This window comes from Micromys minutus (genome assembly GCF_963924665.1).
Source record: "Micromys minutus genome assembly, chromosome: 12".
Lineage (NCBI taxonomy): Eukaryota > Metazoa > Chordata > Mammalia > Rodentia > Muridae > Micromys > Micromys minutus.
The window spans coordinates 32,314,686-32,341,486 of NC_137981.1; the positions used below are offsets into that span (position 1 = coordinate 32,314,686).

The following is a 26,801-nucleotide window of genomic DNA, read 5'->3' on the forward strand; positions in this document are numbered from 1 at the left end:
TCTCAGTGACTAAAGGAATGTTCAGAGTAGTAGATTCGGAGGCTTGGTGAGTTGGTGAGCGTGATTGCTCTGAAACGCACGGTTGTGGGATGGAGTATAATTAAGCGTTTTGCTTTGAAAGCCTTGTGCATTATACTTGTAGATAACTTGTTGGCTTTAACTGTTGCTACTTTGAAGCCTAGGTTGATGCCCATATGCACAGTGACTGGCATGAGGAAAGCTATGCAGTTCAGCTATTCCTTCGGAGGCTGTTAATTGAAATCCTGAGTTAAATACGTAGTGTGCAAATGGATTGTGAGTCACAGATGCCAACTGTATATTGGAATTTTGAGCTTTATGATACAGCATGAGTTAGAAATCTATAGCCATAGATGTTCTTGTATTTTCTGAGTTTTGAAAAGTTTGGAACTTTGCATTACTATTGAAAAAAAATTGTTTGAGAAGACTTTGAATATGAGTCTGTGTGTAACTACTGTGTCCAAAGTCTGTGGACGTAAGGCTTTCTGAGAGCTGATTTGTATGCTTTTATTCTGCATTTGGCCAATAATAAACGTTTTAGCTTAATCTTGAGTGTGTGAAATTTTCATTCAGCTTTCCCAGGGATTGGCTTACAGGTGTCACTTCCACGTCCAGCACCAGCTGTCACTTTGTTGAGCTTTAGTACTCTTTATTTGCACAATGTTTATCTATTGTAAACTGTGGATGTCAAAACCCACAATCTGCACTGTCACTTCCTTTGGACAGTAATTCTGCTAACATGGCTTCCACAAAACTGACTTTCTGAGTCTTGAAAATGTTTTGAGACTGCCCTCCAAAAGTTAAGGTATGATAAGTTTCCCGAATTATGACTACTTTTTGAAGTTTATTTTAGTATTTTCATATAACTTTCAAAAAACCTCTATTATTGTTAAAAGAAAACTCCAAACATTTCTTAAGCCTTTTGGCATGGCATTTAAATTGCTCAGATTATGTCCTTAGAAGATTATAGTTTTATTGCATAGCAGAGGTTTCATAATTTATATCTTCTGCTGAATTTAAAGCTGAAATTAATACGTCTAATTTCAAATTTTGCTTTATATGTTAGATTCAAATAATGTTTATGGAAGTATTCTGATAGGAGAAATACAAAGGGTATTTTGTGGTTTGCCCTTCTTGCTGTGTTCAAAATAGTTTTGCAACTTGAGATCCTTTAACTGCATTGCTTGCAGCAATCTTGTTTAAAAAGAAAGGTGAGGTAAACTAACTAGTGATGTTTATAGTTACTCTAGCAACAGCACTTGGCTTTAAAGAGCAAAAATTTATAATAAGTATGTTAATCAAATATTTAAACAGCACTCTTAGTGATGTTTACAAGTGTTTTGATTATGCTGGTTTCTTTATACTTTTCATATGTGTTAATGCTTCAGTGTAAAAATGTCATTTTCTTCTCTGTGAAAATTATGTAGTTGAGCTGAATCAGTGAGTCATCCTTAGTGTTTGCCTTTATGCTGTTTTCTTTTTGATTGGCTTGAACTTAAGATGGAAGTTTGTCTTGTTGGTATAGGTGTGTGTGTGTGTGTGTGTGTTTATGTATATATTAATTTTAAGTTTAGTTAATATTGAATAGATCATGACAGGTTATTGGTCTAAGTTTAGTTAATGCAAAGTATGTTTTTATAGTTAGATTTCCCATTTCTTCCTTAGATTCTTAGATAATTGTTGGATCTGTTCTGTTTTTCTTTTTTTTTTCTTTTTTAGTTACTTAAAAGAGCTGCATCTTTATTTTGCTTTCTGACTCTGTACTTGTACCTCTTGTACCTTCAACACTTTGACAATGATTTTCTGCTCTTCAATAAGGAAAGCCTGTTTGATCCTGTCATGGACACACTTGGCACATATGGAACAACCATAGGCCCTGCTGACCTGCATCTTTGTCTTAGACAATCTCATAAGGACTTTGGGTCTCACAGCTGAAACCTCTTGCAGTCTCCCTAGGCACACACCTCATGCAGATTTAGGTGATTTTCCAACCTTCTTGGTATAAAGGTAAATAATCCTGTTGCCAGGGGTTTGCGACAGCATAGTTTTGTTAGCTGTATTGTAGGAAAGCCTTCGACAGTATGTCAACCACTGGACCATTCTGAGTGCCTCTAAGCACAATCTCTGGAAGAGAAAAAAACCTGTTCTGTACTTCTTAAGTCATATTTTTTGTTTTATGTATTGTATATCCCTTGACTATGATGGAGGTGTCATGTATTGAACACAGGGTCTTACATATATACACGGCAAGTGCTCTGTCATTGATTATGTACTCAGCCTGGATACAGTGCATTGTGCATTTTCAGAAATATCCATTCTGAATGGATATTTTATAGTTATATCATGTAAAAAGCTAATTCTTTTAAAATGTGTGGAGTCATATTTTTTAAATATTTATTTATTAATTATATATAAACACACTGTAGCTGTCCTCAGACACACCAGAAGAGGGCATCAGATCTCATTATAGATGGTTGTGAACCACCATGTGGTTGCTGGGAATTGAACTCAGGACCTCTTGAAGAATAGTCAATGCTCTTAACCACTGAGCCATCTCTCCAGCCCCCATTTTTTTTTTTTTTTTAATATACTGACAGTATGCATAACAGAGGGCCAGAAATGTATGCCGGTGTAAGACTACTTGCTTAGGGGCTTCTGACTCTGGATTTGAGTTGTACTGTATTAAAAAGGAAACTTATTAATATGGCTAGACACATTTAGTAACACAATAAAGTTAGATGGACTTCTTATGGGTATTTTGAAGGAAATTCTTTTCTTCCCCTGATCTTTAGTTACAGACTTGAATTCTGCCTTTTATTTATTTTTTTCATTTGTGAAATTCCATTTCTAATTTCCTGAAGCATATGTAATAATTTCATAATTTAAAAGTGCAGCTCACTGAGCACTTCCTATGAGCTCATCACAGGTCTGGGCTAACAAGTCTCTGCCCAGTGGACTTGACTCTGTGTACAGTGTGCCTAGCTTCATCCCTCAGCTCATTTAGGACAAATGATTGCTAGGAAATTTAACACAGTTCACTTGACCTATACATTTATTGCACAAAAGTAATATTTTCTTGTTAAAGTTCAGTTTTGCATTTGATGAAGTCTTCATATTCCCCCTGATGTTATGCACTTTTTCCATTCCTTTCCCTTTTCCTATATAACTCATATAATCCTTCATGTAAATTATATTAAAAAGTCACGAGGGGGTGTTTAATATAGATAATTCAGGCATTTAAATTAGTTTAATTTTAGGGTATGGAGGGAAGGGAGCGGAAAGGTCTGGGATCCAACTCAGGGTCACAGGCATACTATCACACTATACTCCCTGTCCCCAGGATGCATTTTTAATGGAACTTTAAAAACTTTTCTGTGTGTAGCACTGTTCTTTCCTGGATCTTATTTTTTTTTTTTGACAGTTTTGACATCTCCATCTTTGTCTCTATTGTCTGTAGTTACCACAAAGTCCTCATTTTTATCCCTTGACTTTTAATATTCCCAGTTCTTTGTCAAAAGTCATATAATTACAGTTTTAACTACTTTTGAATGTTTTATTTCAAAGTTTATATCTTCTTGTATTTTTTTTGCTGTACGTTTAGTTTATTTTTAATTTTCTAGCATGTACATTGTAGTGTTTGGTATATCTACAGAGGTCCCCAACTGTGACCACTTTGTAGTTCCAGAAAATTTTGTCAGTCCACCTCCATGATAATTGTGGGCCTCGTGGTAGTATAGTAGTCACTCCCAGCCCCCTTCCCTGCCAGACCCTGCAGCCACTTGCATCTTGCTTTGTCTGCAGACACCCTATCTAGACATTGTTTAAATGGAATTACGTGACATGTCTTTCCATCTGCTTTTCACTTATGGTGTTTTCAGGGCCTCTCCAAGTTGTAGCATTTACCAGCACTTTGTTTCTTTTATTGCAGATAGTAACCCATTGTATGTATCCAGTCATCCATTCATGGCATTTACGTCGTTTTGATTTTCTCTATTTGGCTATTATGAATTTATGTATAAGTTTTGTGCTACATATATTTTAGTTTATTTGTGTATATACCTGGAAGTAAAATTGCTATATCACGTATAACTCTACGTATAGCATTTTGAGAAACTGCCAATCTGTTTCTCAAAGTGGATATATGGTTTTGTACTTTGACATTGTCTGAGTGTCTTTATCTCCTGATGAGTCTTTAAATTGTAGCTCTCAGGGGAGTCTGAGGTGATAGCTCAGATTTTAATTTATAGTTCTCTAGTGAGTACTAATGTTGACTGTTTCATATCTTCATTGGTGACTTAGTGCATTTTGTTTTCATTTTGAGATCCTCCTGCCTCATCCTATAGCTGTGCACTACCATACCTATGCTTGTATATCAGTATTTTGGAGAAATACCTATCCATTCAGTTTTCTTCAGACAGGGTCTCACTGTCTGCACACCAGGCTGGCACCAAACTCTTAGAGATCCTCCTATGTACTTCATCTCTCTTTCAAATCAAAGGCCTCTTTTTCATTTATTATTATTACATGCATATATGTATATTCATAATGCTTTCTTGCCTGCCTGTCTTCTTCTACCCACCCACTCCCACTGTTTTTCTTTCTTGCCTCTCCTTGTTCCTCATCTTCTCCTCTTTGTCTCCTAACATCTCTCTCTCTCTCTCTCTCTCTCTCTCTCTCTCTCTCTCTTTCTCTCTCTCTCTCTCTCTCTCCTTTCCTTTTTTTTTTTTTTTTTTGTTTGGACTGTGGAGTCCAATCATTATAGATGGCTGTGAATCCTGGCACTTCCTATCATCTTGGGCAAATCGTTGCTGTCACTTCCTGTGTCCTAGGACCCTTAGGAAACACTTGGAATATCTGTGCTGTAAAGAACACACCTTGGAACAAATGGACTTACTAGTTAGACTTTTCCTGTCACTGTGGTCAAAATACCTGACAAAAGGCAGCTAATGGGGGAGGGATTTATTGTGGCTCCTGGTTCTCGAGAGTAGACTCTTGTGGCAGAGAAGGTGTGGTGGAGTTCATGCAGCAGCATGTAGTTGGGTTCCTCCTGTCTTGGTGTAGCAAGAAGCCAAGAAGGGAAATTCCACCGAGCAGTCCTAGCTTTCCTCCAGCTCATGGATGGTACCACCCTCTTCAGGGTGAGTCTTCCTCCTCAGTCAGTACTCCTTGGAATACAAGATGTACTTTATTCTTTTCCAGGGTGTTTTTTATTCCAACGAAGTTAAAAAAAAATCAACATCAATTTGTAAAAACTCATATACAGGTTGGAATGTTGTGAAGTGCTTAGAAGAGTTTGGCTAATTTAGTAATCATATGTGTGACATCATTCCTAAGAACCTTATTAGAGGTTATGTTTAAAGAGGTATTATTAACAGCTTCAAAAACAATTGTGATGGCACACATCTGAAATCGTGGCTTTACAGAGGCTGCTGAGGCAGGAGGATCAAAGAATTCAAAGGGGCTTGGACATCATATTTCTGCTGTATAACAAAATAAAACACTATAAGGTGAAAGCAGGATAATTTTAACCTGGCTGATTACAAAAAATATTCTATATATTCAACAAACCTGGTAGGTCCAGATTAATGAGTTATGAAATATTACATAGTCATTAAATTATATTGTCAAAAGTATTTGCTTAATTTCAATTTATTACTATGTGTGCTTGCATATGTATGTGTATACAGGCAGTGTGTGCATGGTGCATGCATGGAGTTGTCAGGCTTGTGCTGCAAGTGATTTTACCCGATGTGTCATCTCATCAGCCCTGCCAAAAATTTAATGACACATAAAAATTAGGATGAAATAGTAAGTCCTGTGGAGTGATATAAGTGGAAGAGGCAAATATATTGTTATAATGAGTGTGTCTATAATTCTTTAAAGAGATAGTGCAAGAAATTAGACTGTTTATTGTGTACAGCATATAGATAAAATATTTTATGCTGTTGACAGCAGCTTATTCTTGAAAGCCTTAAGTATTTGTTTTGATTTTGTTCTATACTTAATTTTGTTACTCTGATTTCCATGGATAATTGGATTTTTTTTTCTTTTTAAAGTAGGTTTGGCCTGCAACTCTGTAAAAATCAGGCAGGCCTTGAACTCATATAGCTCTGCCTGTTTCTGTATCTGCAGTTCTGAGATATTAAAGACATATTTAATATACATTATTTTTGGAAGGGATCATAGGTGAAAAGCCCAACTCTCAGTACTGGTTCTTCTGTGGAAGACTTGTGGACTTTAAATTGACTTTTTGTCTTTTGTAACAAAACAATTTGTTCATCTATAGGATGAGAAATTAGATTTATAAAATTTAAAAAATTTTTAATTAATTGGTTTTATATGTATGACTATTTTTCTCTATCCATGTCTGTGTACATGTGTATGCCTGCCACTCACTGAAACCAGAGAGGGTGTCAGATCCCCGGGAACTGGGGTAGCAATTGTGGGCTGCTATATGGGTGCTGGGCTTGAATCCGAGTCCTTTGGAAGAGCAGCTAGTATCTTAACTGCTGAGCCATCTTTCCAGCATTGGACTTATCTTTTAGAAGGCACTACAGTAGAGTGATAAAGATCTGAGAAGTCAAGTGTGACAAGTTGGGGACTATAGCTGTGGAAATGACCAGCTATATATGTTTTCTTAATCCCTATAGGACATACTACCTCCTTTTGGCTGTGTGGCATTTGGTGAGCACTTAGCCTCTTTGTGCCTTAGTTTTCCTGTGGGAATAATAGCATTTTATAGGAATTAAGAAAATTAGGTGAATTACTATGTGTAATGGGAGTAATATTGGGTGTGGTACACAATTAGGGTTCAATAAATATTGACCTCTCACTATATAACCTCCCTTATGTAGTTACTTAGTGCCAGGGTTATTTTTACTCAAAATAGTGGTTGTTAAAATTTGTATCATTTAAAACTTTACTTAGTATTCTGTTTAGTTATGCTTGAAATTGTGGAGTTTGCCAGTTTGTGAAGTAGAGAAGTTCTGGTTTTGAATTCTTCTTCTGACTTCACACTGTGCTTTCTTATTTTGGGTTCTTGTATCTAGTTTCTTCAGGCCTTAATTTTATGAGGATTTTTGGAGAACTCAGCACTAAAATCTTACTTGATTTTGTTCTTTCTTTCTTTCTTTCTTTCTTTTTTTTTAAAGAGTTTGATCTAACTCTTTAGTTTGAAGCCATGGTATGTAGTTTAATCTGTTTGTAGTAACTTGCAGTATAGTATTCTTTAGTTGTACCTATTTTTCTTCAACTGGTATTTTAACTTTAGGACATAGCATAAGGGTCAAGATAATGTTATAGCAAATTGACTAGCCTGTTTATAGGAAAAGTTAGTATTATGGCCTTTTGAATCTCAGTTAGGAATTGGTAGAGCATACTTTTGCATTTAATTTAGTAGTTGCATAGGTGTTAATTTAATCCCAGAAAAGACTGTATCCAGCTGTTAATAGGAAATAAATCAACATATTAGTTACTCTTAGAATTAATTACCACATTGAAGTTCATTTTGTAACATTAAATGAAGGCTATGGAAATAAATTAGTTTTATATTACATTATTATCTGTCAGTGATTGTATGAGGTAATTAATTTCTTCAGTTTGTAATGACTCAGCTTTTGCACTGCTGTGGAAAGTTTTATCTGAGAATAGGTCACTCTGGTAGCAAAAGTTTATCAATGCAGTTATAATGAATGTAATTATATATTTGTTTTCTATAGGTATTTCAACACATGGTTTTTTAGTTTGTTTTTTATCTTTAGAAGTTTTCCCTTTTTGTGCAGGGTATCTGAAGTAAATGTTGCAGGGGTCATTATTTCTACAAATTACCAAGAAACAAGAAATTTTGCTTGTTTTTGTTTCTTCTGACTGTCCTATAGTTACCTTTTGTTATAGTGATGAAACACCATGACCAAGGCAACTTTGGGAAGAAAGTTTATTTTAGCTTATGGTTCCAGAGGGAGAGCCCATATTTAAGGCCCAGTATTACTGCTGGCTGCAGGCAGCAGGCAGCAGGATCAACTTGGGGGAGGTCATAGTTCTTTCCACATGCTGGAAGCAGAGAGTGGACCAGAAATGGGACACATCTGTAAACTCTCAAAGCCCACCCCAGTGGCTTATATCATTCAGGGAAGAATGTCATTGGCTGATTCAAAATATTTAAGGCAGACAGGGCAGCATATAAAACCAAAGGAAGAGGACTGAGAGCTCAAGGACAGCCCAGGCTACGTATTGAGTGGAGCAAGCTTTGGTTGCATAGTTAAGACTGTGTCTCAGAAACCTAAAATAATCAAGAAGCATGCAAGCAGGCAAACAAACAAAAAATAGAGCTCTGAGGTTCAGTGGTGAAGTGCTGGGTCCTGTTATTAGCAGTGGGGAAAAAGGGAAAATGCACATAGCAAAGTGCAAACTGGCTGCTGTAGTGCAGTTCTACAGCCACTGCTAGAACGTTTGTGAAAGTGACACCAACGTGTTTTTGGAGTTAGTGAGTCCATTTTAAGTTTTTGAATGTAATTTAAAAATTTAGTGGTAAATTTAAAAAAGAGGGATAAAACAAAAGATAAGCAACCAGCTTTAGATATTCCCAGGTGCTATACTGGTAGGTCTGGTCAGGCCTTTCTTTCAACTCTTTCTCAGAGAGTTGCTAGCCCAGCGTGGCTGTTTCTTTGTTGCTGAGAGAACTGTATGTTTGTTCTGTAGTCTGCATCCTGCTTTTTAGCTTTGACTAAATCCTGAAACTAGTTATTGTTACTTAGTGACTCACACCTCGGAACTCTACCCCACACCAGGACAAGGAGTTCTGTCCTATCCTTTCTCATCTACTGCTCTGTGGACTCATTTGAAAATTTGCTTCTGAGCTTTAAAAAAAAAATTTTTTTTTAAAATGGGGGGACCAAACAAACATCTTTGCATCATTTCCAACTGGTTTTAGTTCATAAGGATTATCTTATAAGTGACAAATTATCTACCAAAAATGATAAAGGAGCATTTTAAAGCGAGTAATGAAATTTATCCTTTATTTTCTTTCTAACAACAAAGATTGTTCCAATTTCTGATAAATTACTTGCATTAATCATATGTTGCATACTTACAACCACAGTTTTGTACATTACCCACGCTTGAGTATGTTTCTGTGTGGTTTTTATACTGTTGATAGTTAGGTTTACATGAAGTCAGAGGTGAGGAAATGATGTAAGACAGTCAAGAATGCAGGGAAGATGAGGAAAGCATCTTCTGTAGTTCCAGTGAGTACTCAGGAGAGGGGACTGAAGAGGATCTAGAGGCCGGCATGGGCTACACAGTGAGACTCTGATTCCAGAAAAGAAAATTAAACCTAGAAACAAAAAAGCATATAACCAATTTAATACAGTAATGATTTTCTTCATGTATACTGTCTTCTACTAGAATGGTAAGTGATCTTCATATAGGTAGTAGTAGATTTATTTGATCCCTTTAGTCTTTGCCATTCTGACTGGCTCAATTTCCTTAGGACCCCAAGAAGAAATACCCCTGTACATTCTAGCTTTTGGAATTAGGGATTCTGGGTTGTACTGTGTGTGACTTTGCTAGGTTTCTTCTGTTCTTTGGCAGTTTATTTGGGTCAGCATGACTTCTACATGTACACTGGTGGAAGTATTAGGCAGCTCTTGACTTTTTTTTGACCTTTTTAGGTTTTGTTTTTCCTGATTTTTTTCCCCCTTGTGTACTTCTAACCATTCTGTGAGAAATTATTTCAGACATTTTTCTTCCTAGTTTCTCCTTTAAGGAGTTTGAGTTATTGCTTTCTCAGTTACACCAGTATTATTTTATATAATTATTTTTTATTGTTTTAATTTATGTGCGTGTGTCTGTGTGCACATGACTGCAGGTACCCCCAGAGGGCAGTGGATTTTAAGGCGATGCAATTATTGGTGGTTGGTTGTGAGTAGTCTGATGTGTGCTGGGAATTACTTGGGTTTTCTGGAAGAACAGTTTGTGCTCTTAACCACTGAGCCATCTCTCCAGCCTCTTGTTCATGGAACACTACTGATCAGTTAATACTTGTGCTTTTTGTTCTTGTATATCTTATTTTCCTCTGTCCTCTGTCCCTTTCCCTTCCTTTGCATATTCTTACTCCTGGGGCTTGAGTCTGGGACCTTGTGCCTAGGAGGCAAGTGCTTTATCATGGAGCTGTATTTTTAGACTCTTTAAAAAATTTATTTCTGGACAAGGTCTTGAAAAGTTGTTCAGGCCAGCAGTCTTCATGCCTTAGTTTCCCTAGTATCTGGGATCCCACATATGGACACCATGCCCAGCTCATGTTCACAGTTCTATTTTTTCTGCTTACACTTACTCACTGTATGTGCTACAGAGAATCTAAAAGTGAAATGCTCACAACTCAAGAGGCTCACTCACTAGCCATACCCACTCCAGTATTTCCAAGCACAGACATTGGACTGCCCAAGTAGCCAAAGCTAGAAACTTGTGTCTTCAGGACTGAGCCCATAGACTCCATCAATAAGCTGTGTTGTTTTAATCCATGGATATTCAGGGTGTCCAGTCCTCCTCATCCTGACATTCTTTTGTTCATTCCTCCCTTAGACAGAGTACAGGATGACTTTATTAAGGAAACCTGTCTTCCTTTAGAACAGGGCAGGCGCTTCTCCTCTGTGGTGGGTCTCTGTCTCTCTATATAAACCATATAAAGCAGTGAGTGTGCTTTCTCTGGTTACATAACCTCTTCACAGTTGTGCATAGCAGTGCATGCCTGTAGTTCTAGCTGCTTTAGGATCTGAGGTGAGAGGACTGCTTGAGCCTAGAAATTTGAGGCTACTCTGGGCAGTATGACAAGACTATCATCTCTAAAAAAGGCTCTTGATGTCACCTTTCCTTCCCTGTAAAACAAAACCCATTAAAAGATTTGTCTGCATATGTGGGCTCTCACTCTTCTCTATTTTCTCTTGAATTATTCTCTTAAGTCATTTTGGCTTTTTATTTTCCAATACTGTACTTTTAATTTTATTTTGTCCCTTTCAGTTGTTGTTCTGACCAAGATCATTAATGGTGTCTAGATTGCTGTTCCCAGTGGTCTTTCTGTTTCTTACGTTACTCACTCTGATCAGCATCAGTCATCTCCGAATTCCTGAGAAGCACCTGTCAACACAGCTTCCAGGAGATAACCTCTCAAGGTGTTCTTCATACTTGTTCATTATTTTCCCAGTTTCTTACTTGATCTTCAGCTCTCTGACCCTTAAACTTTGAGTTGTTTCAAGGTTGGACCTCTTGTTCATCTGTACTTGGTCTCGTAGTGATCTCATACATTTTTGACTTTAAATTCTGCTTATGTTATGGTAACAGATTTCCTATGCTGTTGTGTAAAAGATCAATACTATACCTTTTCGGCTTTGTAACACTGCTTCAAGGGTAGGGATTCTACAGACCATAGGTATATCAGGGCTCTTGGTTTAAATTACTCCTAAGTTTAAAAAGTTCCAAACAAAACTGTCTGGTTGCTATTCTAGTCAGAACTTAGTTCAGTAATCTTAAAAGAGAAAAAACCAGTTGCTTTGAAAACTCTTTCTTATTTATTACTTTTTACTTATTCACTTTACTTGCCACTCACTTTACTACTGCTCCCCTCCCAGTCACCCCTTCCCACAGCCCTTCGTCCTTCCCCCCTCCTCTGAGCTGCACCCCTCTCTGACCCCCAGCATATCCCTGCGAGGCTAGGAACTTCCTTTCCCACTGAGGTCAGTCAAGGCAACCAAGCTAGTAAAACATATCCCATGTACATGTAACAGCTTTTGGGGTAGCCCTCACTCCAGTTGTTTAGGACCCGCATGATGGTCAAGCTACAAATCTGCTACATGTGTGCGGGAAGGCTTAGGTTCAGCCTGTTTGTGTTCTTTGATTGGTGGTTCAGTGTCTTGAGAGTCTCAAGTGTTCAGGTTAGTTGACTCTGTTGGTCTTCCTGTGGAGTTCCTATTCTCTTTGGGTCAGCAATCCTGCCTCCTGTTTTCAATTAAAGTCCCTAAGCTCCACCCACTGTATGGGTGTCTGTTTCTGTCTGAGGCAGCTGGTGGGTGGAGCCTCTTAGAGGACAGCCTTGTTAGACTCCTGTTTGTATTGTTCAGCATCCACAAGTCTCTGATGTAGGCGGGTGGAGAGATGGGAGGTAGGTTGGGGGAGAATGAAGTTGCCCCCACCCACCCCCTATAGCAGGCTGATCAGGGCAGCCTGGCTTGCCCCAGGGGACTCAGCTAGCAGGGAAGATCCTGTGAAAACTTAAATTTTAAAAGTCAGTGATATTATTCTTGAAGGAATTAACTTTACTTTTGAATTCTATTTTTGTGTGGAAGGTGATGGATGACAAGCTTACTGTTGCTAACTTTGTTTTCATTTTTTAAGGTTTTATTCATATGTACATATTTTATTTCATTTAATTAATTTATATATTCACTTTACGTCCTAATTGCAGCCCCTCCCTCATCTCCTACCAATTCAACCCTCACATCTTCCCCCATTCTTCCTTCCCCTTCTCCTTAGAGAAGGGGAGGCCTCCTCATGGGTACCAACTTGCTCTGGCATATCAAGGATATGTTTACACACCAGGAGTAAACATATCCTCTTCCACTGAGGCCAGGCAAGGCAGCCCAGATGGCTAAAGGGATCCAAAGTCAGGCAACAGAGTTAGAGATAGTAATGCTCCAGTTGTTAGGGGACCCACATGAAGACCAGTTGCATATCTGTTATATATGTGTAGAGGTGTAGTTCCAGCCCATGCATGTTCTTTGGTTGATGTTTCAGACTCAGAGCCTCTGTGGGTCCAGGTTAGTTTATTCTGCAGGTTGTCTTGTGGAGTCGCTTGACTCCTGGTTTCCTCAATCCCATTTTTCCTGAGCTCAGCCTATTGTTTGGCTGTGGGTCTCTGCATCTGTTTCCATCTGCTGCTGGATGAAGCCTCTAAGGAGACCGTTATGCTAGGCTCCTGTCTACATGCATTGCAGAGTATCATTACTAGTGTCAGGGGTTGGCTCTCTCCCTTGGGTCTTAAGTTGAGCCAGTCATTGGTTGGCCATTCCCTCATCTCTGCTCCATCTTTATCCCACACATCTTGTAGGCAGGACAGATTTTGGGTTGAAGGTTTTGTGGGTGGGTTGATGTCTCCCTTTTTCCACTGGAAGCTACAGGAGGTGGCTAGGAGTCTCAGCCAGGTTTCATCCCCATAGACTCCAAGAATCTCTCCTGTCCAAGGTCTGTACTTTGTCCCAGAGATGCTTCCCACCAAATTCTGTGTGTTGCTCCCCGTCTCTCCATCCCAGTCTATTCCTGCTTCCCTCGTAATCCCTTCTTCCATCCAGATCCCTCTACCCATCCAGTCTAATATCTATTTTATTTACCCTTCTGAATGAGATTCAAGCGTCCTACCTCGTGCCCTCTTTGTTACTTAGTTTCTTTGGGTCTGTGGATTATAGCATAGTTATTCTGTACATTATGGATAATAACTACTTATAAGTAAATATATACCATGTATGTGTTACCTCACTCAGGATGATATTTTCTAGTTCCATCCATTTTCCTGTCCTTGTTCTTAATAGCTGAGTAATATTCCATTGTATAAATGTACCACATTTTCTTGATCCACTCTTTGGCTAAGGGATATTTAGGTTGTTTCCAGTTTCTGGCTATTTTCAACTTACTGATTTTTTTCCTCCTTGATCATCCTGAAGTTTACCCCTTCTGTGTTTGGAAAATTCTTTTTTGTATGTTTTTCCTTTTATTTTGTGATAATACTTGTCTTTCTCTGTTATCTCTGCAACCGTTCCACCAATAGCATGTGTGTGTGTGCATATGCACATAGGTATAGGAATGTGGGGTAGATGTCAGGGCCTAGAGCTCACCTGTTGGACCAGGTCAGCACCAGCAGGCTTTCTCTGCCTTTTCAGTGCAGGTATTATAGTTGCATACCACATGGTGTTTAGTGGTGCTGGGGCTCTGAACTAAGTCCTCATGCTTGCTCACCACACACTTTATGACCAAACATCTCTTCAGCTGCTGTTATTTCCCTTCCTGTTTGCTTTTTTATCTTCTTTACATTATTTTTCACTAAATGGCCATGATGTGATTATTTAAGAGTTACTAGGGTTAGTGAATAAAGTTTTACATCATTAAGAGCTAATCAGATTTCTTTGTGCAGATAAGCACTGTAAACTATTATACATTCTCCTAGCTTTTTTTTTTTTGCTGCCTAATAGTGTAATCTGTATAATTGATTTTATAAAAATAAATAATATCTTCATTATATTTTAAAACTGGTACTGTATGGGCTGGCGAGATGGCTCAGCAGTTAAGAGCACTGGCTGCTGTTCTAGAGGTCCTGAGTTCAATTCCCAGCAACCACATGGTGGCTCACAACCATCTGTAATGGGATCTGATGCCCTCTTGTGGTGTGTCTAAATGCAGCTACAGTGTACTCATCAATCAATCCTTTAAAAACAAACAAACAAAAAACTGGAACTGTAGCCCTACCTTATTATTTATGAAATTGCATTATATTTCATCAGATGATTATAATATGGATTTTTTGTTGTTTTGTCTCAAATTTGCAGTGTGTCTCTTCCTTAGCTTCTTGAGTATTTGGGTTACAAGTGTGTTCAGCCAAACCATATTTATTGTACAGTTTGGCTGGACATAGAGTTGTTTTCGGTTTGTTTGAAACAAGGCCTCATTATGGAACTCTGACTGGCCTGGAACTTACTGTGTAGTCCAGGTTGACCTGGAACTCAGAGATCCTCCTGCCTCCTGAGTGCTGAGATTAAAGATGTGTGCCACCATGTCCATTTCCAGTTTGAAAAAATTAATTAAAAAATTGGTGATTACACTTCACTTTTACTATATTCTCATCCCTTCCCACTTCTCCAGACTTTTTTTCTAGTCAGTCTCCCCATTATATCTGTTCCCCATCCTTCCTCTCTTGGTGTCTGTCCTTCCCTCTCTCATTTTCTTCCTTGCTTCTCTTTTATTCAGGTTTCCCAGAACCTGTGTGTTCATGATTGGAGAAGTACCTTGCACTCAGAAGACAGCATCCACTACATTTCTCCTCATCCTTTACTTCCCATAGTCTTTCTACCCTCTCCTCTGTAATTTCTCTGGGTCTTGGATGGAGTGACATATGTCACATTCCTCTGCTTAACTATTGCCCACTGCTGTAAAAAGCTTTTGTAACCAAGTCTGAGCACTGCAGTAGTCTACAGGTATAAACATTCATATTTAGAAAGCAGTTTAGATAGGTGTTTATTTGACAGAACATCAGCATTAGATTTCCCAGTAGAGCATGTGACCTCCCCATGGGCTTTTGACCAGTTCTGTGGTGTCAGACCTTGTATTCTCATCCAGAGAGTTGCTTCAAATCTAAGCAGTTGGTCACCCTCAGAACATATCTTACCAGGCAGCTCAGCATAGAAGCAGGAAAAACTACAGGTATATATGATTGATCTAGCACTATGGTGGTGGGTATACAAGTGTTTTGGGAGCCTGAGAGATGACCTGGCCCATCAATCACAGGAGAGTATCCCACATCTAGCATTGGAATTTTGGTGTGAAAACCTCTGACTTCTGGGAGCGGGCTTACCCACCATGCAGAGCTTTTCCCTTCTTTAAATCTGTGAACTAGTAGGTTCCTATGAGTGACCCTCTCCCCCAACCCCACACTTCTTCTAATTCTCTATTCCCCTTTTCCTCTTTAAACCCCCCCCCATTCTCTTCTCTATTTTCATATAAATGTATTTTACTCTTCCTCTTCCCTTCAACTCCTCCTGTTCCACATCTGCTTTCTTACTGGCCCCTACTGATATTCACTGCAACTTAAACACAGCTATCTCAAAATTTGAGTCCAAAGTTCAGATATGAGAGAGAACTCCAAGTGTTTGTCTTTCTGGGTATGGCTTACCTCACTCAGTATACTAGCTTCCAGTTCCATTAGTTTTCCTGCAAATTTCCTTTTTCTCTAATGCAGTGTACAATTCCATGTGTAAGTGGTTTACGATAATCACATATTAACTTTATAATTGTGGTTACTGGCTGAATTCATGAGCAAAAATACTCAGGAAGTGGCAGGTAAACAATAGAAGTCTAGGCTATAAGTATTATATTACTATATGACTCAATTAAATATTTAAATTATTTATTTAATGCTTATTCTGTGCTTACCTATTTAGAGACAGGGTTTCTCTGTGTAGCCCTGGCTGTCCTGGAACTTGCTCTGCAGACCAGGCTGGCCTCAAACTCAGAGATCCACCTGCCTCTGCCTCCTCAGTGTTGGGATTAAAGTTATGTGCTACCACCACCTGGCAAGGGACTGGTGCATGGGCTGGGAAATGAACTCAGTAGGCATTTTATTAAGGTTCAGGACAGAATTGATTCTACTCTTTAAGGAACTTGTCATGAAAAGTAGTAGGAAGTAGTCATGAAAAGGTTTTATTTGATGTTCTTACTTTTTTGTAAAATCTTTGGGTATACCATTTAACTACTATCTTTGTTCAAATAATATACTGCTTAATCATGGTATGCATTAGTTTAGATGATGTAATGTGTATAGAGGAGCTAACATAGGATCTGTTATATGGACATAGAAACTAAAAAACCTAAATTCACTATGCCTGTGTGTCAGGTAGCTGGTATGTGCTAGTATGTGTATTTGAAAGCCTGCCATTTCTGGTGGTGTTGCAGTAGAAATATTGCCTTCGCCTGATGGTTTTATTTTCTCCATTATTTCTGTAGTTCTGTCACCTGGGCAAATTGTCAACCTTCTCTTACTCACTATGATATAACATCACTCCTATTTCATAGAGGCTTGAGAGAAACAGAAGAAGCAGTAAAATTGCCAAACAGTGATAATAGAGCAGAATGTTGAGGTTAAAACAGTTTAAAATCTCACACCTGTAGTCCCATCTCTTGGGAGCAGAAGGCAAGCGGAAGTTCAAGGCAATCCTGGGTGAAGTCTACACACTCTGCATTTGTAAGATTTTATTTAAAAAACAAACAATAAAACAAAATGTTTAAAATGCACCTTGCTCCCCATGGCTAGTTTGGGAACACTTTTAGCAAGTTACTTAATCTGTTTTAATTCTCAATTATTTATTTGTACTGGGAAGATAATGTAACAAGTGACTTACATGAGAAAAATGCATGCAAAATAGCTTGTCCAAGCACATAGTAGACACAACACAGATTGTGATGGTTGTGAATTATTTTGTCATTGGTGAGTGATGAATTCCTTGTTTGGCTTTGCTCTCTGTGTATAAAACTCATAATAGCTGAATTTTGGGGATAAATGGTATTGCTTCTCATGGAAGTGAAAGAAATCAATTCTCTTATTGAGTTTGTGTGTTGGTGTGTGTTTATGCATGTGTATGTGCACGCGTGCACACTCGCTATGGCTCATATGGAGGCTTTCCTTTTTCTGCTATGTGTTCCAGGGATCAAACTCTGGTTTCAGGCTAAATGGCAAGCACCTGCTGATCCAGCCCGCTGAATCATTTCAAAAGAAAAAAATTTCATGGTGGTACATACATTTTATTTGAACACCCCGGAGGCTGAAGCTGGTAGATCTCTGTGATCTGAAGCCAACCATGGGTTTGAAGTGAGACCTGTCTCACAACTTCTTCAGCTTGGGTCTCACATTTTCCCCAGGGGAAATGTTTAGGATGTGTGCCTAAGCCATAAGTGGGGTAGAAATTGAACACGATACTGTTACTGAATTTCAGTTCAAAAATGTAAAATAGCGAGTGGTTTTTGAATGCAGTGTTGCTTATTCTGCGAAGTAGGTGTCATGAAGGATGTTGGAAGTGCTCCTTATCTGAATGCCCAAGTCATGTGGTAACAGAAAATAAGGAGCCTCTGCCGTTAAATCATGTAAGGAGTTTATCTTTTTTAGCCCAAATAGTCATTTGCCAAGGGGGAAAAACATTTTTCAGATAAAAATCATTTTTTATGAATTGCATCGTTTTTATTTCCATTTATTCACCTGTAGTTAGTAAGCTTACCTTTTGTCAAAGAAATACCTATTTTCAAGGCTTTGACAATTTACATATTGACAGGAATTCTTTAAAGATTACAATTACCTGGAAAAAGAAATACATCTAAATTTTTAAGTGTGTTTTCTAAGGAAGGACTAAATTATTGGTGGCAAGAGTGAGCAAGTCATGATGTCAACGTTTCTGGTGACTGACTGCGGCTATGTCATCAGAGATGTTAGAATGATTTTTCTAAACCATTTTTTCTGAAAGTTACAGAAAAGTTAGCAACAAATACAATAGAAAGTCTCTTGTCACTATCATCTTTCCTGGCACCAGCAGATGGACCTAGGGACAGAACATAGCCCCCTTCGTTATTGGTGTCAAGACTTTGTATGCTGCAGTCTCCCATGCCTGAACCACTTTTATTAGGTTAAGTAAATACTCTATCCTCATGCTCTGAGTGGGCAGTGTCTACAGTTTCACTTTGTGTGGTGGTCTCACTGTCCACTCTCTGGCCATCTAGTGCCTACAAAACACCTGGAGGACAAGGAGGAGAGGTCAGGTAGCCTTCTACCACACAGGCTTCTGGAGCAGCCACAGATGGCTCTTCTACAGGAGGATGTGACTGGGGCTGATGGGATACTTTCAAAACTAGGCCAGAATAAAACCCCCTAAGGTGGAGCCTGTTTCTGCCTCTCTTCCTCTGAGGATACTTCCTAGCTCTGGTAGAGGACAACTCAGTGAGCCTGGTTTCAGCCAGGAGACCAAGAAGCTGTGAAAAGGAAGATGTGTTAAAAGCACCAGGGTTTGACAAGGACAGGAGCAGACCTCCCAAATGCCGGGAAAGGCTTTTAGTAGCCTCCGCTTGCAGTGTCAAAGACGAGGACACAGGCACCCACAGTCACTTTCAAATACAGGGTCCTAAAGCAATATTTTAATAATCGCTTAGTTGTGCCTTCTGTCATGAGAAACCTCAACTTTCTTGTCTAATGCCAAGATCCCCTTTTGCACCTTTTGCATTCCGTCTTGGATTTCTGCTCTTTTCTTTCTGGTTTTTGTTATTCTTTAGGGCTGGGTCATAACTATATATAAATGTACCTGTTCTTCCTCTTCCTCCTCCTCAGTCCAGTCACCACCCTCGTAAGTGTGACGTAGAAACAATTACGCCAACGTGCATTTCGAATCAGTCTTGTAGAATTTAGCTATTTGATTCATACCTTCTTGATTTATTTATAGTGTTCCTAAATACAAAATTTTTCTGTATAGTTGGGTGCTTAATAAGTATTGTAAACTAAAATGATTTGGCCTAACAGTGAATTTGTGATTTGTTTCAAGAAAATTTAATAATTTTATGAAAAGTTTTGAACTAAATATCAGAATGCTTAGTTTAAGGATAAGGCAGGTAAGCACTGTGCTGTTTTTGTTTTGGAATTGTAGTGTCAAGGCAGCAATAGCTGTGAGAGTGTTAAAATATTTTAATATGCCTGAGTTTTGGTGTTTTAATCTGTAAAATAGAGATGTTAATTTCTTCCTGATAGTCTTATTGTGAGGATTGGAAGTGATGCACATCAAATATCTGCACACCCCAGGGTCTGTAGGTGGTAGTTATTAATGTTCTAATCTTTCAATGATATCACATAGTCCTTAGTGTTCAAGTCTTTTACCTACTTGGCAAAATTTATTCATAGGCATTTTATTCTTTTATATTCTTTTAAATGGAAGTGCTTTATTAATTTCTATTTTGGGTTGCCCATTGCTAGCATGTAGAAACATAGCTGCTGGGCTTGTGGGGCAGCTGAATGGGAGAACAAGGGTCTAGGTTCCATCTCCAAACCAACAAGGGGGGATGGAAAGGGCTGTGATTTAGAAATACAATAGCTCTTTCTGAGCCAACTTTATATGCTGAAGTTTTGTTGAGTTTTTTTAGCTTGAATGGTGTTTGTTTGGTGTATTGTGTGGGGTTTCTAGATAGAAGATGATGTCATCTTTGAATGGATGTATTTTATCTTTTTTTAATTTTTATTTTGCAGTCTTCTTTGTCACTGGCTAAAACTTTAGTATAATGTGAGTAATAAAATAATGGTAGAACTAGGTGTCCTTATATTGTATCTTACCTAACGGGAAAGCTGCTGTTCTTTAAAAAATATTTTAATCTGACACTGTGTGTGTGTGTGTGTGTGTGTGTGTGTATGCATATATATATATATTTAAATTTCCTTTGCTCATATTTATCCCTTCCCCACCCACGGGTACTTTTCTTCCCTGCAGATAGTTTCTTTCTGCTTTATACATGCATTATACATGCGTTACACATGCATTCATTACACATGTGTTACACATGCATTACACATGTATTTTGTTCACTCTCCCTCTTTACTTTGGAGTAGTTGCTTAATTTTCTTGTTGCTGTGATAACATGCCCACAGAGAGCCTTAAAAAGGGAAGGGTTTATTTGTATTCACAGATTGGGAATATAGCCTGTCATCGAGGAGAGAGCATGACGGGGACAGGAAGCAGTTATTCACACTTATCCTTACTCAGCAACAGAGAAATGAACTCTGGTGCTCAGCTTGGTTTCTCCTTGTCTGATCTGAGACCCCAGCCCATGGAATAGTGTACCCACACTTAGGGTCAGTCTTTCTACACAATATTAAACTCCTTCACAGGCATTCCCAGAAGTCTGTTTCCAGGGTGATGCCTCCAAGTTGATAATCAAGAAACACTATTACAGGGCTGGAGAGATGGCTCAGTGGTTAAGAGCACTGACTGCTCTTCCAAAGGTCCCGAGTTCAATTCCCAGCAACCACATGGTTGTTCACAACCATCTGTAATGCGATCTGATACCCTCTTCTGGTGTGTCTGAAGACAGCGACAGTGAACTTATACATAATAAATAAATCTTAAAAAAAAAAAAAAGAAACACTATTACAGCTTCCTGTATAGTCTCCCTTTTAGTTGGATGTTTCCACACACAACTACAGATGAATCCTGGTGTTTATTTTATTTCTATTTCTTTTTCTTTTCAGTCCACTAGCCTGTGGGATGATTTGCCTACTTTCAGAGTGGGTCTTTTTTCATTTAAACCTTCCTGGAAACACATTCCCAGACATACCTGGAGATAAGTCTCACAGATGATTCAAAATCTTTTCAAGTTATCAGTGAATTAACCAGTACAGTGTGTGTGTGTGTGTGTGTGTGTGTGTGTGTGTGTGTGTGTGTGTGTGCGCGTGTGTGTGCGCGTGCGTGCGTGCGTGTGTGTGTGTGTGTGTGTGTGTGTGCGTGCGTGCGCGCATGTGTGCTCTGTATATGAAAGAAAACATGATATTTGTCTTTCTGCTCTAGCTTACTTGTTTACTATGATGATCTTCCAGTTCTTTTTTTTTTAAATTATATATGTCAGAGTTGATTCCTTTTTATGGTTGAATAATATGCCATTCTGTATATATACACCGTATTTTCATTGTCCATTCATTTCTTTATTTGTTTATGTGACTCAGTATTTTGCCTGCATGTATGCAAGTGCACCATGTGTGCACAGTGCCTACTGAATCCAGAAGAGGGCATTAGCTCCCTAAGAACTGAAGTTGCAGACAGTTACAAGATGCTATTATATGGGTACTGAGAACAAAACTTGAGTCTTCTCTAAGCAACCAGTATTCTTAACTGCTGAACAATCTCTTCAGCTGTCTGTTTATTTCTTGATTGGCATTTAGGTTGGCTGTGTATCTAAGTTGCAGAGGAAAACATAAGTAAACACTTCAAGGTGTAGGCACAGGCTAGGAATGAAAGGCCTCTAATAGTTCAAGTAAAGGCAAGGATTAATAATGGGCTGTCTGAAAAAAATGATAGGAGGCAAACCTTTATTTTGTGTCCCTCCCCTCTCCCCAGCAGCTTTAAAGTTTTAGTTGCCACATTAGGGTCATTGAGGTAAAATCTTAAAGGTATCAGGGTGAGAAGACAGGTATCTAGTTGTATTCTTGTGTAGATGGCGATCCAGTAATCCCAGCACCAAGTGCTGAAGAGACTGTCTTTACTCCAAAGTTTTCTTTTGACACCTTTGTTAAAATTTAGTTGGTTTATATGCATGTGACTATTCTGTTAGTCCATGTGACTGTCTTTTGCTAGTGTGGTGCTATTTTTATTATTGGGTCTTTGTAATATAATTGAGGTCAAGTATTGGGATACACGTAGCATTGCTTTCTTCATAGGATTGTTTTGTCTGTTCAGGAACATTTGTACTTAAATATGAGTTTCAGGGTTTTTTAATTTTCAAGTTCTATTTAGAATACCATTGATATTTTAGTCTGGATTGCACTGATCTATAGTTTTTTTTATGGATCTGAGTTTGAGAAGTATTTCCATCTTCCATTTTCTTCTTCAATTTCTTTAGTGTTTTAAAAAAGTTATTTTTAAAACTCATACACATACATGTGTCTAGTTATGTGTGGATTCGTGCCTTTTGTGTGGTGTCTTGAGAGGCCAGAAGAGAAAATTAGGTTCCCTAGAGCTAGAGTTGCAGGAGGTTGTGAACTGCCTGTTAGTTCTGGGTACCCAACTTGGATCCTCTGCAAGAGTGGTTTGCAGTTTTAACCACTGAGGCGTCTCTCCGGCCCCTCTTTTACTTCCGTGGTTAAGCTTATTCTTAGGTACTTTATTCTGTGGGACAGTGTTGTGTGGATTTTTTCCTCATTTCTTTCTCAGCATATTTGTTATGGGTACATAGAAAAGTGGCTGACTTTTGTGCTAATTTTGTATTATGTTACTTTCTGAAATTGTTTGAGATCTAAATTTTCTGTTAGAGTCTGGAGGGACTTTTAAGTTAGGATCATACTGTCTGCAAACGGGGATACCTCGCCGCCTTTCTTGACTCTGTTGAAGACTTTAAGAGCTGTTTTAACAAGTATAGAGTGAGTGGATGCCCTTATCTCATTGTTCATTTCAGGAAATGCTCTCAAGTTTCTCCTGCAACAGTGTTGGTTACATGGTTGGCAGATATGTTGAGATACAGTCTCCTGGTTCTGGGACTTTTATCATAAAGGGATGTTGAGCTTTGTCAAAAGTCTTGTGTGGATCTATTAAGTTAGGTGAGTTTTGTTTTTAAGATTTTGAGATGATGAACTAGATGAATATTGATTTGTGTGTGACCCATCCTGTCATCCCAGAAATAAAGCCCACTTGGTCTTGGTATGTGATCCAAAAGCATTGTTGAATTTTAGTTTGCAATTCTTTTACTGAGTATTTAAATTTTTATTTATTGTACATGTGTATGTGTGAGTACATGCCTGTCATGATGTGTTGTGTGAAGTCAGTTCTTTTCCACCTTTTTGTAGGTTCTGGGAATTAAACTCAGGTTTCAGGCTGGTGGAAGTATCCCCCCCCCCCTTAAAAATGTATTTTATGTGCATTGATGCTTGGACTGCATGTATTGCTTTCCACAGTTGTGAGCCACCATGTGGTTGCTGGAACTTGAACCCAGGACATCTGGAAGGACAGGCGGTGCCTTTAACTGCTGAGCCATCTCTCTATTTGCACTTTAACTTTTAAAAATGATTTTGTTTTTTAATGTGTATGGGTGTTTTGCCTGCATGTAAATCTGCACTTTGTACATACTTTGTGCCTGAGGAAGCTAGAAGAGTGTTTCAAATCTTCTGGAACTGGAGTAACAGGTGGTTGAAGGCTACAGTGTGGGTCCTGGAAATTAAACCCAGGTCCTCTAAAGAGCACCTAGTAATCTAATTGCTAAGCCATCTCTCTAACCCCTGGAAAGCACCTTTACCTATTCTTCTGCCTCTTTATTGAGAACTGCTACATCTGAGTTTCTGGGATTTGGTCTGTGGTTTTTGTTTTTTGGGTTTTTTTTTTTTTTGTTGTTGTTTTCTTTCTTTCTTTCTTTCTTTTCTCCCTTTCTCTCTCCTCCCTCCCTCTCTTCTTTTCTCCCTTTCTCCTTCCCTCCCTCCTTCCCTCCCTCTTTTCCTTTTTTTCTGTGAGTCTTTGCCTGTTTTTTTGGTATTGAGTTACTAATAGCTCTGTAGACTGAGTTGTAGTGTCCCTTCCCATTGTACTTCATGGAATAGGATAAAGAACACTGGTGTCAGTTCTTTGATGGCCCAGTGGGATCCAGCAGTGAATCTGTGCCATCCTGGACTTTTGTTGTTGGTGAAAGACTATTTCTTCAATCTGTTATTTGTTAGAGGTATATTTGGGCTATTTATTTCTTCTTGATTTAAGTTTTGGTAGGTCTTGCTTATAGAAATTTTCTCAAGTCTAGATTTTTTTTATCAGTTTAGGATATGTTTTTAATATTCTATATTGACTCTATTATTTATATATCTGCATGATATCTCTGTGCACATGGTGTCTGTGTGTACATGTGTGTGAGCAAGAACTAGTGCCTGTATATGGATATGCAGGTTAGAGGTTGATATTGGGGTCTTCCTCACTCTCTACCTTATTTTGAAAATATTTTAAAAGTATTTTGCCTACACACACACACACACACACACACACACACACACACACACACACGGTGTGCACCATGTGTGTACCTGGTATCCTTGGAGGCTAGAAGATTGCCTTGGAACTGGAGTTACAGGTAGTCAGGAGTTACTGTGTGGGTGTCCTAACCCTTTACCTTGTAGTCTTTACCATGTAGTCTTTGCTGGCCTGGAATTCACTGTAGAGACCAGGCTGGCCTTGAACTCAGACTATTTGCTTCTGCCTGAGTGCTGGGATTAAAAGCATGAGCCACTATGCCCAACATTATTTTTTGAGATATATCTTTTACTGAGCCTAAGCAAATTCCAGAATTCTCCTGTCTCTGTCTTCCCAACACTGAGATCACTTTGTGTGTGTGTGTTTGTGTGTCTGTGTCTGTGTCTCTGTGTGTGTTGGTTTCCTTTCTTTCCCTCATTGTGTTATTCTCCTTTACTTTTTCCCCTTTTGTTCATTTCCTATCCCTGCCTCCCCTCCCCACTGATACACATGTACACATGATGGGTGGTGGTATATTCGTATGTGTGCTGCTGCTATGCACTTGGAAGCCAGAGTAGGATGTTTTCTCTCACTTCTACCTTATTCATTTGAAATAGGCCTCTCCTTGAGCAAAGGGTAAGCTATCTATCTATCTATCTATCTATCTATCTATCTATCTATCTATCTATCTATCATCCATCCATTCATCCATCCATTCAGGCTGATGGCCAGCAAGTCCCAGTGACCCTCTGTCCTTTTCCTCCAGCCTGAGGTTGGAGAGCCAAAGTCATGTCCTCATGTTTGCTATATGTCAAGCATGTTAGTGATTGAGACATCTCCCTAGCTTTGATCCTGTGGCTTTTGTAGATTTCATTGGTATTCATCTTAAGATCCTTTTTTTCATCTTTAATTTTGTTAATTTTCTCTTTATCAATTTGGTTAGGGGATTTGTTAGTCTTATATAAGTAAGTAAATGTGTATGTGTGAGTGTGTGTGCATTGCCATCCGTTATCACTCATCCCATTTTATTTATTACTGTATGTGCACATGATGTGTGAAGTTTGGCTATGCCACAGCACATGTCCAGAAGTCAATTCAGTGTTGGCTCTTTTTCTATATCTTTCTACTTTTATTTAGCTTTATTTCTTTAATTTTCTTTTAACTTGGGTATTGGAGAGATGGCTCATCAATTAAGAGCACTTGTCTCAGAGGACCAGGTTCACAACCATCATAACTCCAGTTTCAGGGGATTTGATACTCTCTTCTGACTTCTGTGGGCACTAATACCCATGCAATTGATATACACATAAAATATAAAAATGATTTTTAAATTGCACTTTACTTTGTGTGTGTGTGTGTGTGTGTGTGTGTGTGTGTGTGTGTGTGTGTAGACAGAAGCTGTGAGATACATATGGAGATCAGAGGACAGTTTATTTATCTCTTACCATGTGGGCCTGGGAACAGACCTTCGGGATTGGTGGCAAGCACCTTTATTTACTGAGTTATCCTGCCAGTCCACTCAACCTTTGAGATGAGTTCTTTGACTGAACCAGGAGCTCACTGGTTGAACTAGACCAGGCTGCCTTTGGGATCTTTCTGTCTCTTTCCCTTGCTGGCTCTATGTGTGGTTGCTCAGGCTCCAAACTCTGGTCTGCCAGTGCTCTTAACCATTTTACGTTGGTTCTTTGTACACCAGTGGCCTCTGCTGGTCACAGTTAACATTACAGTCTGTGGGCTGTCAAGATTACTAGTTCATATTCCCCAAGTTAGTTTATGCTTCAGGAAGGGGTGGTGTGCCAAGTGCATTAGAAATCTGGGGAGCAAGAGCAACACTGAGATCTTTAAGACAGACTTGGAACTGTGCTTTAACAATCTGTTAGGTAGCTTCATAGGTATAGCTGCTCTGACATTTCTAGGAGATAGAATCTCACAGTAAACTCCAGGCTCGCCTGGGGTTTCTAGTCTTTACACTCTTTCTTCTACTATGATCCCTGAGCCTTAGGTGGAAGAATTATATTGTAGATGGAGCAGTTGGAACTGGGCACCACATCATCTCTTGCTCTCTGTACTTGAGGTTTTCTGGAATGGTTTCCATCTGCTACAAAGATTTTTTTGGACGAGGTTTGTAAACTACATTTATGGGTATAAGGATAAATATTTAGAGTTTTGTTGGGGGATTAGACTGGTTTAGTGAAGTGGCAATTGTAGGTTCTCTTCCAATATCTAAATCACTATCCTTGCCTGGGTAGTTGGCTTGGTTTCCAGTATCTGAATTGGGTTGAGCAGTTCTTAAGGGCATTTAGAGAGGTTTTAGTTATA

The 26,801-nt window shown here is 38.8% G+C and overlaps 1 protein-coding gene and 1 pseudogene across 29 annotated transcripts in view; one reads left to right on the top strand and one right to left on the bottom strand.

Moving 5' to 3' along the window:
- SLMAP (sarcolemma associated protein) overlaps positions 1-26,801 on the top strand; it is a 110,519-nt gene that overhangs the window by 15,102 nt on the left and 68,616 nt on the right. The window lies entirely within an intron of this gene.
- LOC308428215 (large ribosomal subunit protein eL34-like) lies at positions 1,759-2,118 on the bottom strand (annotated as a pseudogene). The gene has a single exon. The product of its transcript is annotated as a large ribosomal subunit protein eL34-like (transcript).